The sequence below is a fragment of the Neomonachus schauinslandi genome, chromosome 5 (genome assembly GCF_002201575.2).
Source record: "Neomonachus schauinslandi chromosome 5, ASM220157v2, whole genome shotgun sequence".
NCBI classification, from domain to species: Eukaryota; Metazoa; Chordata; class Mammalia; order Carnivora; family Phocidae; genus Neomonachus; species Neomonachus schauinslandi.
In genome coordinates this window covers 8111047-8130563 of record NC_058407.1, presented here as the reverse complement: position 1 = coordinate 8130563, position 19517 = coordinate 8111047, and positions in this window count along the sequence as shown.

Below are 19517 nucleotides of genomic sequence, written 5' to 3'. Positions count from 1 at the left end.
GGATTCTGTCATTTTATGAGTGCACAAATAATAAAGTTACACAGTGTATAAACCCTCTTCCAACAAAATCCACGTCTTTTTTTTTTTCCTTAAACAGGGGAGACCAGAGTATAAATCTGAAGATCTCCTGATACAGAAGAAGATAACAAAGTTTGATACCATTCTAACTAAAATTCAACTTGTAATAATTGACAGCTTTTCTGCCATTTTATTGTTTTACATCAAGTTGCTAATTGATGCAACACACCTTATAAAGGTTAACTTGCAAAAGGTCATCCTGAAAACGAAGTAAGTTTTTTTTTTCTTCTTTCAGGAATATTCATAGCAGCTTTATTTGTAATAGCCCAAAACTGGAAACAGTCAATCAGAATGTCCATAGACAGGTGAATGGACTAACATGTGAACATATGGCCATACGAAGGAATGCAACTCAGTGGTAAAAGTGTATGAACTATTGATGAACACACAGCACAGGTAAATCTCAAGATAATTATGCTGCCTGGGCACCTGGGTGGCTCAGTCGGTTAAGCATTTGCCTTCAGCTCAGGTCATGATCCCAGGGTCCTAGGATCAAGCCCTGTATCGGGCTCCCTGCTCAGTGGTGAGTCTGCTTCTCCCCATCCCTCTGCCCCCCCTCTCCCACTCATGCTCTTTCTCAAATAAATAAATAAAATCTTTAAAAAATATATATATATAATTTTTTAAAAAAAGATAATTATGCCGCCTGAAAGAAGTCAGACCAAAGCAAGAGTACATACATACTGTATGATTCTATTTATATAAATCCTGGAAAATGCAAGCTAATCTACAATGACCAAAGCAGATTTTCGTGGTCATCTGGAACCAAGTGGAGGGTGAAGAGGGATGAGAGGGAGGGAATCCCAAAGGGCATGAAGAAGTTTTTGAGGGTGATGCACATGTTTGTTATCTTTTTTTTTCCCCCCTCACAAACATTCTCTTTAATAGATAAGCTTAACCTTGGTGGCAAATTTTAATGGAGTAGAAAGCCTTCACTATGTATCATCTATATTTAAAGTCTATTTCTCTTTCTGAAGAGAGAAGTTCTGAGACTAATGTGCACCGAAAATGAGAAATTTAAGAAATTGGAAAAACTGCTAGTTTAGTCAAGTTGTTTCACCTGGTGGTTACAACTTGTTAAGTTAGTTATCTATTGGTTTGAGAGTGACTGATGGCGATAAAAATTATCCAAAATAATGAGTCACAAGCTATTTAGGCTTTAAAAGAATACCATACTCCTAAAAATACCACTTTTTATCTTTTAGGAACCAGTCAAATGTAAATACATATTCTACATTATATGTTGGTCTAGCTTATTTTTCATAATAGGTTTTTTTTTTTAAGATTTATTTATTTTAGTGAGAGAGCATGATCAGGAGGGGCAAAGGGTGAGGGAGAGAGAATCTCAAGCAGACTCCGTGCTGAGTGCGGAGCCCAACACAGGGCTGGGCCCAGAATCCTGAGATCATGACCAGAGCCAAGACCAAGAGTCTGATGCTTACCGACTGTACCACCCAGGTGCCCCTCTCATGATAGTTTTTGAAAACTATCACCATAACAGGGTTTATTTCACAAAGGTACTTATGTGGTGAAGCAGAGCTATCAAGCACCCATAAGTAAGACATCTGTCACTAGTACCTGTTCACATACCTCCTCTCTGTCACCCTATCTGATCACCACCCTCAAGAAAATTCTCATTTCCATAACCATCAATTGCCAAACTATCAAGTCTATCAAACTTTAGTGTTCTTCCTACCCCATCCATCACTCCCTACCCCACCACACACACACACACACACACACACACACTTCATTAAAAATTGGTATAGGCATTAAGAAACCTTAAAGACTGTAAAATCTATCATTCTAATATCAAGTAGCTCTTTAAAACTTTAGTAAGCATAAGCTCACATGGAGGGCTTGTTATTTAATGCAGATTTTCATGCCTACTCTCAGAACTTTTAAGTTCATAGTTCTAGGTGAGGAATCAGCATTTTTATCTTTCATCTTTGGCATTATAATTATGTGTTGTGATGTGGACCTCCTTGGGTTCATTTTGTTGGAATTCTCTGTGCATCCTGAACCTGAATGTCTATTTCCTACCCCAGGTTATTTCTTCAAATAAGTTTTCTGCCCCCTTCTCTCTCCTTTCTCCTTCTGGGACCCCTATAATGTGAGTATTTATTTGCCTGATGTTGCCCAAGATATCCCTTAACCTAGTCTCATCTTTTTTCATTCTTTTTTCTTTTTGTTCTTCAGCTTTGATGCTTTCCATCACCCTGTCTTCCAAGTTGCTGATCCATTCCTCTGCATTTTCTGATCTACTGTTAATTCCCTCTAGTGTGTCTTTCATTCCAGTTATTGTGTTCTTCATCTCTGATGCATTCTTTTTTATATTTTCTATCTCTTCGTGAAGTTCTCACTAAGCTCTTCCATTCCTCTCCAGTCTCATGAGCATCTTTATGACTTTTACTTTGAACTCTTTATCAGGTAGATTGTTTATCTCCATTTCATTTAGTTCTTTTTCTGAGGTTTTGTCTTATTTTTTCATTTGGAGCATATTCCTCTGTCTCCTCATTTTGCTTGACTTTCTGTGTTTGTTTTTATGAAGCACGTGGAACACCTACTTCTCCTAAACTTAACGGAATTATCTTGTTTAGGGTCATCCTCTGTTTACTTTTTTTTTTTAAGATTTTATTTATTTATTAGACAGAGAGAGACACAGCAAGAAAGGGAACACAAGCAGGGGGAGTGGGAGAGGGAGAAGCAGGCTTCCCGCCGAGCAGGGAGCCCGATGTGGGGCTCGATCCCAGGACCCTGGGATCGTGACCTGAGCCAAAGGCAGACGCTTAACTGACTGAGCCACCCAGGCGCCGGGTCACCTCTGTTTAGACTTTAAGTGCCTGGTGACTTTAAAGGGCTGGCTAGAGCTGTGGCTGGTGTGGGCTGGGGTCTCAGGGCACTCTGTGCTGAGGCTGCCCTGGTGGGGTGGCCAGAGCTGACATAGGTGTGGGCCCTGGTAGTCCCAGGGCTCTGGGCACAGAGGGCACACTGGCAGGACAGCTACAGCTAAAGTGGGCACAGGCTGGGGCTGTTCTGGGGCTCTCTGCACTGTGGACACACTGGCAGGACAGCTGCAGCTGAAGTGGGTGCAAGCTGGAGTGTCCCAGCACACTTCATGCACGAGCACCCTAGCAGGGAGGCTGGGATGGAGGCAGGCATGGGCCAGGGTGTCCCAGGGTACTCTGCTCCAGCAGTGCCCAGGCGAGTCATCTGGAGCTGAAATGGTGCAGGCTTAGAGTGTTCCAGGGTGCTATGCACCTTTGTCACCTTGGCAAGATGACTGGAGCTGTAGTGAGCACTGACCAGGGGTGTCCTGGTGTGCACTGCGCTGGGGCCACCTTGGCTGAATGTCTGGCGCTGGTGTGGGCTAGGGGCCCAGGGCTCCCTGAGGCAGTAGGCTGGCTAGGGTGCCAGGACCCTGCTCTCATCCACAATGTCAAGGTGGAGGAGAATGTAAACCATAGCACTTGCCAGCCCCTCTGGCCCAGAAAGACTTCCAGCAGCTCGCCTGCTAGTTGGTAGGGCTCTTGGGCTGGATCTTTTATATCCTAGTTGCTGATTGATTGATTGATTGATTGATTGATTTAAAGTAGGCTCCATGCCCAATATGGTGGAGCTTGAACTCAGGACTCTGAGATCAAGAGCCCCATGCTCTACCGACTAAGCCAGCCAGACAGCCCTCTAGTTGCTGTTTTAAACCATGACTTTTTTTTTCTGTGCCTCTGGGTGTCCTGGGCTCACTAAGGCCACAGGCCAGCTGTGGTAGCCAGAGCCCAGCTCCTGTCTCAGGATGCAGGGAGAGTGTAAACCATGGCACTCCCAGCTCCCCTCACCCCCCACCTCCGGCCTGGAGAGTTTCAGCAGCTCCCCAGGGTTTGGCACAGTTCTAGGGCTGAATCCTTTATATTCTAGTTTCTTTTTTTTTTTTAAGATTTTTTTTATTTAAGTGACAGAGAGAGACACAGCGAGAGAGGGAACACAAGCAGGGTGAGTGGGAGAGGGAGAAACAGGCTCCCTGCTGAGCAGGGAGCCCGATGCGATGCGGGGCTCGATCCCAGGACCCTGGGATCATGACCTGAGCCAAAGGCAGATGCTTAACGACTGAGCCACCCAGGCACCCCAAAAGCCATGGTTTAAAAGAGAAACTAGAGGGGCGCCTAGGTGGTTTTTTTATTTAAAAAAATAAATAAATAAATAAACCATGGTTTTTTTCCTGTGCCCTCCCCCCCCCCAACCCCACCCAGGGCAGATGAATCTGCTCCTAGTCCCTCTGTACTAGCCCTCCCCACTGCAGTTCTCAGTGCTGGGGGTGGGGGTTCCCTTTGTTACTGTGTGTCTATCTCTCTTGCCCTTCTCAGTGTGATCTCTCTTTATTTTGCTGGGCAGAAGCTGTTCAGTCAGCCCTCAGTTCTTCTTCAGGAGGAATTTCTCTATAAATAGGTATAGATTTGGTGTGTTCCTGGAGGAGGTGAGTTCAGGGTCTTCCTAAGTCACCATCTTGGTGACTTACAAATAAGCTCTTGATTGAGTTCCTTCTGTCTCTTCCCCCCTTTTTGTTCTGAGACCATTTAGAATCCATCTTGGATCTAATTCAGGTCCTCAGCAACCAATTTGACCATATTCACCTAAATCATTTATGGACAACCAAACACTCTCTGATAATTCACAGCCAAAAAGACATCTTCTCAGTCATTTCAATTGTTTATGTATAAAAATATACATGAAGAGGATTAGTGACATATGTAATCCTAAAGAGAAAGCAATTCCCAATTCCCTTTTTTTTTTTTTAAAGATTTTATTTATTTATTTGACAGAGAGAGACACAGCGAGAGAGGGAACACAAGCAGGGGGAGTGAGAGAGGGAGAAGCAGACTTCCCGCTGAGCAGGGAGCTGATATGGGGCTTGATCCCAGGACCCTAGGACCATGACCTGAGCTGAAGGCAGACGCTTAACGACTGAGCCACCCAGGCACCCCCAATTCACTTATTTTTTACTTTGGAATTTTTTTATGGGATGATATCATTTTATGTCAAGATTATACTCCAGGAAAACTGCACATTATATCAAAGAGGGGAATTATTTTTATAGGAATTAATATAAAAAGTCTAGCTGCATTCCCAGACAGCTACTCCCAGACTTTCCAATACATTACTTATAAAAACTGTCCCCAAACTCTTTGAATGACACATTCATTCTTAATTTTAAAATGTTGATTCTGGACTTGAGAGGAGACTATGCAGATGTTCTTGGTATTTCCCCAAAGATGACTACCCACGTGTAGCCCTTGACCAGCGTGAATTAGGCAAAAGGTGAGGACAGAGCAGAAGTCAAGAGCCAATGTGGGCAACCCCAGATCCGTATGCAAGAGACAGCTCCTCAGGGAAAGTGAGAACATGCAGTCGACTGAGGGTCTGAAGTCCTCCCTCTTTTTTCCAGACAGTGAAGAAGTGTCCATTTCTCTTTGCGATATATCTTAGCTCCGAGAATCTCACAGCAACACCCATAAGCACAACATAACTACCAGATGCAATAATTTATACCAAAATTATGCTAAATAAATAAACATCTCAGTGCAAAAGGGAACAGCGTAGGAAGAGTCAACATAGAACGCGATAGATTTTTTTTTTTTAATAACACAGGTGGTTTTGTATTCTCTACAAACAACTGTCCAAAGAGAGAGGGAGTGCAGATGTATACCGCTAGTCAACAGAAGGAAGCCTGCCTGCAATTGAAATTTTGCTGGGGGTGAAATCCGTGAGGGCAGTTCAGGGCTGACTGGGCAGACGCATGAACTGCCAGGTGAGGTGTACTCCAGCCCAGTGCCCTACGCGGCAAACACCCAGGGGCTGGGCCCATACTCGTCGTCACTCATTCAACTTCACTGAGTTTTGAACGAAGAGGGAACACACAGTCCCTGCCCTCAAAGAGTCCTTAGTCTACAAGACACCGCATGGAAAACATTATAATGCAGTATAACATCATAATAGAGTTACAGAGGCAGCACAAGGGAGGAACGGATGAACTGCATTTGAGAAGGGAGTCAGGACCACTGGTCAGAGAAGAGACTCCATGAGTTTCATAATAAAACTGCCATATTTGGATAGAACTTTCACTCACATTAATAGCTCATTTATGCTTAGAATGACCCCATGAGGTACGTCATTCTCTTCATTTTACAGATGTGGAAAATAGGCTCCCAGAGGATATGAGACTATGATTCGTAAACGTAACACTGAGCATTTACTGGGTGTGATGTGCTGACCTGAGCAGTCTGTGGGCATTATTTCATTTAATCTCTGCAGCAATAATTCTTAACACTCTTCATTTTACAAATGAGAAAACCAAGATGTACGGAAGTTAAAGTAACTTGTCCAAGTCAGGATTTGAATTTAGTTAGGATTCAGAACCTGAGCCCTTAACAGCTCTACTACATGATGCGACTTCCCATCCTTGTGCAAGTAAGTACTTCAGTTTTCAATTATCCAGACGGGCTCGGTGTAGTGGGTGTCAGACACACCTGGGCTAGATTCTGTCATCGGTCATTTACCAGCTCTCTGATCTTAAATCAATTTACTTAACCTTTTCTTACCTTCACTTTCTTCATCTACAGAATAGGAATTGTATATATCTGGCCACCCCAATTATTTTTGCTCACAGCATCTTTACTTATTCTTTTATTTTGCATTTAACCCAGTTTGTAATTAATTGCTGACATCTGCCTCTACCTGTAGAATATAAGCTACATGAGGGCTACGACTGCTTATACACGTTTGCTTACCGTTGTAACTCCAACATGTAGCACAGAGCCTGGCACATGGTGGATACTCAATAAATACTTGTTCAATGGGGCGCCTGGGTGGCTCAGTCGTTGAGTGTCTGCCTTCGGCTCAGGTCATGATCCTAGGATCCTGGGATCAAGCCCCGCATCGGGCTCCCTGCTCCGCGGGAGGCCTGTTTCTCCCTCTCCCAATCCCCCTGCTTGTGTTCCCTCTCTCACTGTGTCTCTCTCTGTCAAATTAATAAATAAAATCTTTAAAAAATAAAAATAAATAAATAAATATTTGTTCAATAAATAATTCATCCCAGGGGAGAAAGAGAGCTTCCCCCCGACCTTCATTAAATAGGACTTCCCTGGAAGAGTTCTCATAGAAGTAACGGGGCAATGAGATATTATGAATGACCACTCTTGGGTAATTCAGGACCATCTCCTGCCAAGAGAGGTGAGATGCTGACTGGCACCTACCAGAATCACAAGTAGGGCCAGCATCATCATAGTGTGACCTGGGCAGTAGCACAGGACTCTGAGCTCAGAAGGGCCCTCCCTGCATGTGGGTTAAAGCTCTGCTGTTACTGTCTTGAAATTCTTCTTTTTTTTTTTTTTAAAGATTTTATTTATCTATTTGACAGAGGGAGAGATAGCGAGAGAGGGAACACAAGCAGGGGGAGTGGGAGAGGGAGAAGCAGGCTTCCCGCGGAGCAGGGAGCCCGATGCGGGACTCGATCCCAGGACCTGGGATCATGACCTGAGCCGAAGGCAGACGCTTAACGACTGAGCCACCCAGGCACCCCAACTGTCTTGAAATTCTTAATAATTTCTTTTAACAAAGACCCCTTCATTTTTATTTTGCACAGGGTACTACAAATTATACAACTGGTCCTAGTCACACAGAATGGGTGATGAGGGAGGAGAAAGGGGAACACGAGGCAACATTTCTATCAAAACAAGGTCAGGGGATGCTGGAAAGTCCAAAACAGTGAACACCATGTATGTCTTGAGAAATGCAGCTATGTGCCCAGTTCATCATTAGATAGACCGTGAGTTCCTTGAAGGCAGAGATAATACCTGCCTTGGTCAGTGCTGTCTGTAGTTTAAAATGGTGCTGGCATTTTCTTTTAATCAATCTGATGATTTTGAAATGATTGTAAATTCCACTTGCAGCTGTAAGAAATAACACAGAGATCCTGTGTACCCTTAACTCAGTTTTCTCCAATGCTAACATCTTGCAAAACGGTAGTACAATATCACAACCAGGATATTGACATTGATATGGTTTTTTTTTTTTTTTTTTTTTTCAACACAAGGGATCCTTGTGGTGCCCTTTTATAGCTACACCCACTTCCCTCCCACCTCCGTTTCCTCAACTCCTGGCAAGCACTAATCTGTTGTCCATTTCTATAATTTTGTCATTTTAAGAATATTAAATAAATAGAATCATACAGTATGTAACTTTTGTGGGATTGGTTTTTTTTTTCACTCAGCATAATTATCTGGAAATTCAGCCACTTGGGTATATTGATAGTCTGTTCCTTTTTATTACTGAATGGTATAGATATACCACCATTTAACCATTCACCCGTTGGAGGACATCTGCATGTTTTCAGTTTGGACCTAATATAAATAAAGCTGCTAAGACCTGTTCATGGATTTTATGTGAACAGCAGTCTTCATTTCTCTTGGATAAGTGCCCAGGAATGCAACCACTGGGTTGTATGGTAGTTTCATGTGTACATTTTAAACTGCCAAACTGTTTTCCAGGGTGGCAATACCATTTTGCATTCCCACCTGCTCTGTATGGGTGATCCAGTTTCTCTGCATTCTTGCCAGCATTTGGTGTTGTCACAGTTTTTAATTTTAGCCGTTCTGATAGGTGTATTGTAATAACTCATTGTGGTTTTTTTTGTTTTTTTTTTTTTAAGTAACCTCTATACCCAACGTGGGGCTTGAACTCACAACCCCAAGATCAAGAGTCACATGCTCCACTGACTGAGCCAGCCAGGCCCTTGACTCATTGTGAATTTATTTTTTTTTAAGATTTTATTTATTTATTTGAGAGAGAGAGAGATTGAGAGAGAGCATGAGAGGAGAGAGGGTCAGAGGGAGAAGCAGACTCCCCGCTGAGCAGGGAGCCAGATGTGAGACTCCATCGAGGGATTCCAGGATCATGACCTGAGCCGAAGGCAGTCGCTTAACCAACTGAGCCACCCAGGTGCCCTCATTGTGAATTTAATCTGCATTCATCTAATGCATTATCTAGATGTTGAATATCTCTTCATGTGCTTATTTGCTGTCTGTACATCCTTTTTGATGAAATATCTCCTTGTGTCTTTTGACTATTTTCTAATTGGATTGTTTGGTTCTTAATTGTTGAGTTTTAATAGTTTGCAGATACTTTTTCCCACTCTGTAGCTTGTCTTTTCATCCTCTTTTTTTAAGAACTTTTTTTTTTAAAGATTTTATTTATTTATTTGATAGAGCGAGAGAGCACAAGCAGGGGGAACAGTAGAGGGAGAGGGAGAAGCAGGTTCCCCGCCAAGCAGGGAGTCCGATGTGGGGCTCGATCCCAGGACCCCTGGGATCATGACCTGAGCCGAAGGCAGACGCTTAACCATCTGAGCCACCCAGGCGCCCCTCTTTTCATCCTCTTAACAGAGTCTTTTACAAAGCAAAAGTTTTTAATTCTGATGAAGTCCAATTTATCAATTCTTTCTTTTATGGATCATGTTTTGGTGTCAAATCTAAGAACTTGGGCCCTAAATCATGAGCATTTTCTCCTATGTTTTATTCTAGAAGTTGTATGTGTGGTTTTTTTTTTTTTTTAGATTTATTGATTGATTCATTCATTTAAGAGCAAGAGAGCATATACAGAGGGAGAGAATCTTCAAGCAGACTCCCCACTGAGCTCAGAGCTGGACCCATGAGATCATGACCTGAGCCAAAACCCAGTGTCAAGACGCTCAACTGACTGAGCCCTGGTGTCCCTAAAAGTTGTATGGTTTTATGTTTTACATTTAAGTTCATGATACATGTTGAGTTAATTTTTGTATAAAGTGTGAGAATAGGTCAAAGGTTTTGTTTGTTTATGAACGTCCATTTGCTCCAGCACTATTTATTGAAAATGCTCTTTCCTCCATTGAATTGCTTTTGCACTTTTGTCAAAATTTAGTTGGGCATATTTGGGTGGATCTTTTTTTTTTTTTTTAAGATTTTATTTATTTATTTACTTGAGAGAGAGAGAGAGAGAAACAGCATGAGAGGGGATAGGGTCAGAGGGAAAAGCAGGCTCTCCGCCGAGCCGGGAGCCCAATGTGGGACTCGATCCCAGGACTCCGGGATCATGACCTGAGCCGAAGGCAGTCGCTTAACCAACTGAGCCACCCAGGCGCCCTATTTGGGTGGATCTTTTCCCAGGTTCTCTGTTCAGTCCTTTAATCTATATGTCTATTTCTCCACCACTACCATACAGCCTTGATTACTGTAGCTGTGTAAGTCTCGAAAGCAGGAAAAGTGATTGCTCTGACTTCACTTTTCCTTTTTTTTTAAAGATTTTATTTATTTATTTTATATAGAGAGACACAGTGAGAGGGGGAACACAGCAGGGGGAGTGGGAGAGGGAGCTGAGCAGGGAGCCCAATGTGGGGCTTGATCTCAGGACCCTGGGATCATGACCTGAACTGAAGGCAGACGCTTAACGACTGAGCCACCCAGGCGCCCCTTCACTTTTCCTTTTCAAAATTGTTTTAGCTATTCTAGTTCTGTTGCCTTTCCATATAAATTTTAGAATAATTTTGTCTGTAACTGCAAAAAACTTGCTAGGATTTTTACAGGAATTGTGTTAAACTGTGTAACAATTTGATGAAAATTGACATCTTGACTATGTTGAATTTTCTAATACATGAACATGGTATGTCTCTCCATTTATTTAAAAAACTTAAAAAAAAAAAACCTTTTTAAAACTTCTCTCATCAGTGTTGTGTCATTTTAAGCATACAAGTCCTATACAGGTTTTGTTAGATTTATACCTAATTATTTAATTTTTTTGATGATTATAAATAGCATAAAATTCTAAATTTCTATGGCCACATGTTTATAGCTAGTAGATACAAAATAATTACTTTTTGTATGTTTATCTTGTATCCTGTGACCTTGCTGATCTTACAGAGTAGTTCTAAGAGTTTGGTTGTGGTTTTTTGTTTTTTTTTTTTTAAGATTATTTGAGATTTTCTAAATAAACTATATCTCATCTAAAAATGGGATGGTCTTGGGCGCCTGGGTGGCTCAGTTGGTTAAGCGACTGCCTTCAGCTCAGGTCATGATCCTGGAGTCCCGGGATCGAGTCCCGCATCGGGCTCCCTGATCGGCAGGGAGTCTGCTTCTCCCTCTCACCCTTCCCCTCTCATGCTCTCTGTCTCCCATTCTCTCTCTCAGATAAATAAATAAAAAAAAAATCTTAAAAAAAAAAAAATAAATAAAAATAAAAATGGGATGGTCTTATTTCTTTGTTTCCGATCTGTATGCCTTTTACTTCCTTTTTTTTTTTTTCACCTTATTGCACTGGCTACAAGTTCCAGTATTATACTGAGTAAGAGTGCTGAGAGGTCATCCTTGCCTTGTTCCCAATTTTAAGGGGAAAGCATTCAGTATTTCACCATTAAGTATAATGTTGACTGTAGGGTTTTTGTAGATGCTTTTTATCAAGTTCAGGAAGTTCTCCTCTGTTCCTACTTTTCTGAGAGTCTTTAACATGAATAGATGTTGAATTTTGTCAGATGTTTTTCCTATATCTATTGATATGATTGTGTGATTTTTCTTCTTGAAACTGTTAATATGGCAGAATCCATTGATTGGTTTTTAAACACTGAACCAGCGTTGTATCCCTGGAATAAACCCCACTTAGTCATGGTGAATAATTCTTTTTATATATTGCTAGATTCTATTTGCTAATACTTTGTTAAGGACGTTTATGTCTGTATTAATGAGAGATACTGGTCACAGTTTTCTTTTTTTTATATTGTCTTTGTCTGGTTTTGTTATCAGGATAAAACTGGCTTCATAAAATGAATTGAAAAGTGTTCTTCTATTTTCTGGAGAAGACTGTAGAATTGGCTTTAATTCTTTACCCATTTGGTAGAATTCTCCAGTGAAACTATCTGAGCCTGAATTTCTCTTTTGGAAGCTTTAAAATTATAAATTCATTTGCCTTAATAGTTATAGGGATATTCAAATTATCTATTTCACATTGAATGAGTTGAGGTAATTTGTGTTTCTTGAGGAAGTGGTCTAAGTTGTTGAATTTATGTGTATAGAGTCTGTGGTATTGTCCTATGATCCTTTTATATGCAAGGTTGGAAGTGATATCACCTGTTTCATTCCTGATACTGGTAATTTGTATCTTCTCCCTTTTATCTTTGTCAGTCTTGCTGGAAGCATGTCAATTTTAATGATCTTTTTAAGAATCCATTTTTGGGGGCACCTGGGTGGCTCAGTCAGTTAAGCGTCTGCCTTCGGCTCAGGTCATGATCCCAGGGTCCTGGAATGGAGCCCCATATCTGGCTCCTTGCTCAGCAGGGAGTCTGCCTCTCCCTCTGCCCGCCCCCCCCCCCGCCCCGCCGGCTGATGCTCTCTCTCTCTCCCAAATAAATAAATAAAATCTTTTTTAAAAATCCATTTTTGTTTCATTGATTTTCTTTGTTTTTCTGTTTTCAATTTCTATTCTTATCTTTATTATTTCTTTCATTCTGCTTGCTTTGGGTTTATTTTGCTCTTTTTCTTCCACATTCTTGAAGTGGGAACTTAGATCATTCTTTTCCTCTTATCCAATGTGTACATTTAGTGCTAAAAATTTCTCTTCTAGGGCGCCTGGGTGGCTCAGTTGGTTAAGCGACTGCCTTCGGCTCAGGTCATGATCCTGGAGTCCCTGGATCGAGTCCCACATCGGGCTCCCTGCTCGGCAGGGAGTCTGCTTCTCCCTCTGACCCTCCCCCTCTCATGCTCTCATTCTCTCTCTCAAATAAATAAATAAAATCTTTAAAAAAAAAATTTCTCTTCTAGCACTGTTTTAGTAGTGTCCCACAGACTTTGATATGTTGTTTTTATTTCATTCATTTCAACCTTATTTTTTATTTCCCTTAAGACTTCATCTTTCACCTATAGATTATTGAGAAGTGTGTTGATTAGGGGTACATGGGTGGCTCAGTCAGTTAAGTGACCAACTCTTGGTTTTGGCTCAGGTCATGATCTCAGGGTGGTGAGATCTAGCCCTGCATCAGGCTCTTGTGCTGGGGTGGGGGGGGTCTGCTTGAAATACTTTTCCCCCTGCCTGTCCCTCCCCCTCTGCTTCTCCTTCCATTCACGCTCTTTCTCTCTAAAATAATAAATAAATAAATAAAATTTTTTTTAAAAATGTGTTGTTTAGGGCACCTGGGTGGCTCAGTCGGTTAAGCGACTGCCTTTGGCTCAGGTCATGATCCTGGAGTCCCGGGATCGAGTCCCACATCGGGCTCCCTGCTCAGTGGAGAGTCTGCTTCTCCCTCTGACCCTCCCCCTTCTCATATTCTCTCGCTCTCTCATTCTCTCTATCAAATAAATAAATAAATAATCTTAAAAAAAAAAAGAAAGAAAAAAGAAAAAATGTGTTGTTTAGTTTCTAGCTGTTTTTCCTATCATCTTTCTGTTATTGACTTCTAGTTTGATTTCATTGTTGTTGGAGAAAACATTGTAGGATTTCAAATTTTTAAAAAATTTTAAAGATCCATTTTATGGCCCAGGGTAAGGTATACCTTGGTTTATGTTCCATGGCACTTTTTTTTTTTTTAATTTGAAGTTCTAACTGGCTTTATTAAACAAATGGGCATCATCCCATCTAGAACGTAGAGGGGAGATCCCCTGTTCCATGTCACTTTTAAAAGAATATATATGCTGCTGTTATGGGATGGAATGTTTTTATTTATTAAAAAAAATTTTTTTAAGTAGGTTCACACCCAATGTGAGGCTTGAACTCATGACCCTGAGATCAAGAGTCACATGTTCCACCGAGTGAGCCAGCCAGGTGCCCCTGGATGGAATGTTTCTAAAATGTGGATTAGAGGGGCGCCTGGGTGGCTCAGTCGGTTAAGTGGCTGCCTTTGGCTCAGGTCATGATCCCAGGGTCCTGGGATCAAGTCCTGCATCAGGCTCCTTGCTCAGCAGAGAGCCTGCTTCTCCCTCTCCCTCTGCCTGCCTGCTGCTCCCCCAGCTTATGCTCTCTCTCTCACTATCTCTCTCTCTGTGTCAAATAAATAAATAAAATCTTTTAAAAAATAAAAATAAAAAATAAAATGTTGATTAGATCCTGTTGGTTGACAATGTTAAATTCTTCTATATTCTTGCTGATTTTCTGTCTAGTAGTTCTATCCATTGTTGCAAGAGAAGTGTTGAAAGCTCAAACTCTGATAGTAGATTTGTCTATTTTCAGGTCTAGCGGCTTTTGCTTCACTTGTTTTGAAGATCATTTTTGGTGTATATACATTTGGGATTGCTGTGTCTTCTTGGAGAATTGACATTTTTAGCATTATATAATATTCTCCTCTCTGGTAATTTTCTTTACTCCAAAGTCTATTTTATCTGGTATTAATATAGCCTGCTTTCCTTTGATTAATGTTTGCATATCTTTTTGCATCCTTTTACTTGCACATTGCCTATATCATATTTGAAGTGAGCTTCTCATAGACAGCATATACTAGGCCGTGTTTTTAAATCCACTCTGCCAACCTCTGACTCTTAATTGATATTCTTAGACCATTTACTTTTAATGTAGTTATTGCTATGTTTAGGATTAAGTCTGTTTTATGTTTTGTTTTCTGTTTGTTCTCTTTGTTTTTCATTGCTCTTTTTGTTTTCCTGCCTTCCTGTGGGTTACTTAAATAAACATTTTTTTAGGATTCCATTTTTATGTATTTATAATGTTGAGTGTATCTCTTTGTGTATTTTTAAGTGGTCATTCTAGGTATTATATCACATATACATAACTTAGGACAACCCACTGATGTCATCATTTTACCAATTTAAAATGAAGTATAAATACCTTACCTCCCTCTGTGTCCCTTTACCCTTCCCATTTTATAATTTTCTTAAATATTTCCTCCACATATATTTAGAACCACACAAGACTCTATTTTTTAAAACATTTTTTTAAGTTTTTTAATCCAGTTGATTTTTTTTTTAAAGATTTTATTTATTTATTTGATAGAGAGAGTGAGAGAGCACAAGCAGGGGGAACAGTAGAGGGAGAGGGAGAAGCAGGCTCCCCGCCAAGCAGGGAGCTCGATGCGGGGCTCGATCCCAGGACCCTGGGATCATGACCTGAGCCGAAGGCAGACGCTTAACCATCTGAGCCACCCAGGCACCCCTAATCCAGTTGATTTTTTAAAAAGTGAGCTCCATACATAACATGGGGCTTAAACTCACAACCCTGAGATCAAGAGTCACATGCTCTACCAACCGAGCCAGCCAGGCACCCCACAAGATTACATTTTTTACTCAAACCGTCAAGCATGATTTAGAAAACCCAAGAGAAGACTATTGTATTTACCCATTTTGCTTACTGTGTTCCTTCTTCTTCCTGATGTTCCAAGGTTCCTTGTTTTATTGTTTCCTTTTTGTTTAGAGAAATTCCTTTATCCATGTTTTTGAGTAGGCCTGAAGTGACAAATTTTTGTAGTTTTCCTTCATCTTAGAATGTCTTGATTGTCCCTTCACTGCTAAAGGATATTTTCATTGGGTATAGGATTCTGGATTGACAGTTTGTTTTTTTCTATAATTAAAACTATATTGCTACTTCTTTCTGACTTCCATGATTTCTGATGAGGAATCTGCTGTTATTCAAATTATTTTTCCTCAATAGATAAGTTGTGATTTTCTCTGGTTGAAGATTTTCTGTCTTTAGTTTTCAGAAGTCAAATTGTGATATTTCTTCACATGGATTTCTTTGTGTTTATCCTGTGTGGGTTTACTCAGTTTCTTGAATCTATAGGCTAATGTTTCTTGCCAAATAGGAGAAGTATTCATCCATTATTTCACTAATTACCTGTTAAGCCTGGACCTCCTTGTCTTTTTTTTTTCTTGAACTCTGAGGACACAAATGTTAAATCTTTTCTGATAGTCCCACAGGTCTCTGAGGCTCTGGAGTTTTTTGTTTTGGTTTGTTTTTTGGGTTTTTTTTTTTTGTTGTTGGTGGTGGTTCTTTGTTTCGGTTTTATTTTGTTTGGATTTTCAGACTATTTTCTCTCTCTTGTTTAGATTAGGTAATTTCTATTGTTCTAGCTTCCAGTTCAGTCATTGTTTTCCCCTGTCACTTCCATTCTGTTGTTGAGCACATCCACTGAGATATTTATTTCAGTTATTACATTTTTCTGTTCTAAAATTTCTATTTGGGTCTTCTTTTATTTTTATTATTTTGTTGTTGTTGTTAAGTCTATTTTCTCACCTGTTTCAAGCTTGTGTGCAGCTGCTTGCTGAAAAATGTTTATCATTGTTGGCTTTAAGTCTTTGTCAGATAATTCTAACAACCCTGTCATCTTGGTGTTGGCATCTATTTGATAGTCTTTTCATTCACTTTTGAGATCTCACAGTTCTTGGTAAGTTGAGTGATTTTTCAACTGAAACTAGACATCTTTATATTATGTTATGAGACTCTGGATTTTATTTTATTTATTTATTTTTAAAGATTTTATTTATTTATTTGAGACAGAGAGAATGAGAGAGACATAGAGCACATGAGAGGGGGGAGGGTCAGAGGGAGAAGCAGGCTCCCCGCTGAGCAGGGAGCCCGATGCGGGACTTGATCCCGGGACTCCAGGATCATGACCTGAGCCGAAGGCAGTCGCTTAACCAACTGAGCCACCCAGGCGCCCGAGACTCTGGATTTTATTTAAACCTTCCATTTAATTTAATTGACTTTTTTTTTACATCATTGCAGCAGGGGAGTGTGGAGGTAGAAGTCCAGGTTCCTCACTTAGTTTCCATTAACACCGAGGGGTGGAGGGTAGGTGTTCCAACTCCCTACATGGTCTCCACCGACACTGTAGGGGGGCATCCTCATTATTGCTGAGTGATGGTGAAAGTCCTCACTCTCCACTAGCCTCCTCCAACACCACCCCAGCAGGGAGAGGAAGGGTTGCCTCATTACTGCTGGGTTGGAGTGGATGTCCAGACCTTGTCATGGTCCCCTCTTACACAGCAGGGTTAGGGGAACTCATCAACCAGAAGGGATGAGAGTTCCAATTCCTTAATTGGCCTGCCCCACGCTAGCATGGGTGTTCAGACACCTGGTTAAAGACTTGCAAGCTGTACAGACTAGGCTCCTCATTCAGCTTTGCCGGCATGGATGCAAGTGGGGCCACATTTTTTGTCTGTTGTTTGGAGTAGAGCAGATATTGTCTAAAGTTTTCTGTTTGCTAAAGTAAGCAGCCTTTTTTGTTGTTGTTCTTTTTTCTTTTCTATTTATTTCTTCCTTTTCTGTCTGTACTCAATGGCATTCCTGGCTACCAGCTTCCTCAGCTCCAAGTCTGGGACATAGGAATTAAAAAGAAAACCTACGGAACTCACTACCATGTCATTCCTCAGGTCCCGATGTCCCAACTGGTCTGCCTCTTCTGTCTCTCAGAGTCTTATTATTTTTAAAAATATATCCTGTTCAGGGATTTCAGTGGTAAGAGAGAAGAATAGGGAAAAGTATGTCTACTCCACCTTCCCAGAAGTGGAAGCTCTGCCTAACACTTTTCTTTTTTTAATTTAAAGTCAGTAAATTTTTATTTAAGGAATTTTACATGATTCCTTCCACTGCTAATCACCACAGTTCCTCTAAAGTCAGAATCATAATCTTCAAAATAGCCCTTTTAAAAAGAACTTCTGTTCAATCCACAGTTGTCACTGTCAGTTCAGGGTTCTTTTAGTTGGGCTCCTTTGATCTCCACTTGGATATGGACATACTTCAAAAATTCCCCACCTGTAATCTTTGGGATCCAATTTCTTTACTTTAGGGCCATGTTCTAGCACTTTTTAAAAGTGCACATCTGACCATGTATGTCACTGGTTAAAATCCTTCAATGGCTTCCCATCACTAAGGATAAGGACCAAAACCCTTTGCATGTGTCCACTGAACAATTCTGCATGACCTGGCCCCCTACCAGTGATAAATATTTAATAAACAAGTTGGGGAGTGGAAAACCCTGATATGCAGTGTTTGCCAATTCCCATGGTGTAAATACTACTATTATGGCCAATTTCAAGTTACCAACATGACTGCTAAATACAGAAATGAGAAGAAATGCAAACAACTGACTCTTACACAATCATTGCACTCATTTATATCATTCTTTCTTTATACTCCAGTCATTCCAGACGTCTTTATGGATGCATTGTGCATTTTCCAGCTTTGAGTCCCTTCTGCACACTGTTCCCTCTACCTGGAATGCCACCTTCTTCCATATCACTCAGTTTGTGTGTGATAGAGCCAGCTTACATCAGGTTACAAGAGCAATTTTCAGGAATTTTGCAATCTGGCTGTTCACACTACAGATCAGGGCTTTCCTGTCTTGTTTTTTTAGAGCTGGTTTTTAAACATTTACCAGCATCCCTCTGCATCTGCTGCTTTTTGTCTGGCTCATCCTTCAATCGCAAACCATTTCTTCTAAGAAGACTTCCCCACTACGAGCAACCCCCCCAACAGACCTGCTTTCTGTTTGAAAGTACCCCAAACTTCCCCTTTCCTAAAATTCATTGGAATTATCAATAACTGACTTGCCTCTCTGCTACTATACCATAAGAGCAACGATGAAAGGGGTCTTTTGTAAATACTTGAAATATCAGATGCCTTTTTATCTAGATTAGCATGGTGTAGTTGACAGACAGCAGGTTCTGTAGATATTTTAGAAATTGTTGAATGAATAGATGGATGAAAGGAATGGAACTAAATTAAAATTATAACTGTTGCATTGTAAATAGTGAAACTGTGAAGACAGACAGGAATCTGTATGAAATCTATGAAAAGTTTTCTTAGGTTTATGCAGTAGAGTCTAGGGTACAGAATGTCATGGCCAATCACCACAGCAAGGCAAATCTCCAAAGGAGAGATCAGTACATGAGGTTTTCATAGCTTAATGCAACTGCCCCTAAGATCATACATCTCCCTACTGTAGCTCTATATAAAGCAAACAACTTGCAAATTGTTGCCGCTTCCTCTCTTATAGCCCTACAATACCTTCTTCACAAAGCTTAAAAACTTTTAAGATTTTGTCAGTTAGTCCCTTCCCCTAATTTAAACCCTCTAGTACTTTCCCATAACATCTGCAAATCCCTACCTGCTCTGATCTGGCCTCTGCCTGTCTGTCTGATATCTCTTACCACACTCTCCTTGCTCAATAAGCTTCAAATTTATTCAACACATACTGAGCCCTGCAATGTACCAGGCACTGCATTGTTACCAATAAACAAAACAACAAAAACTCCCCTCTTGGTGAGGACACACACACACACACACAAATAAATCTAATAAATAAGTAAATGAAAAACCTGTTAGAAAATATGCATACCATTTTTTAAAAAGGAAGAAAATACATTAAATGCCTGGGTAACAGATCATGCAGGATCTTTTAGGCCCTTGTGAAGGACTTCAGCTGC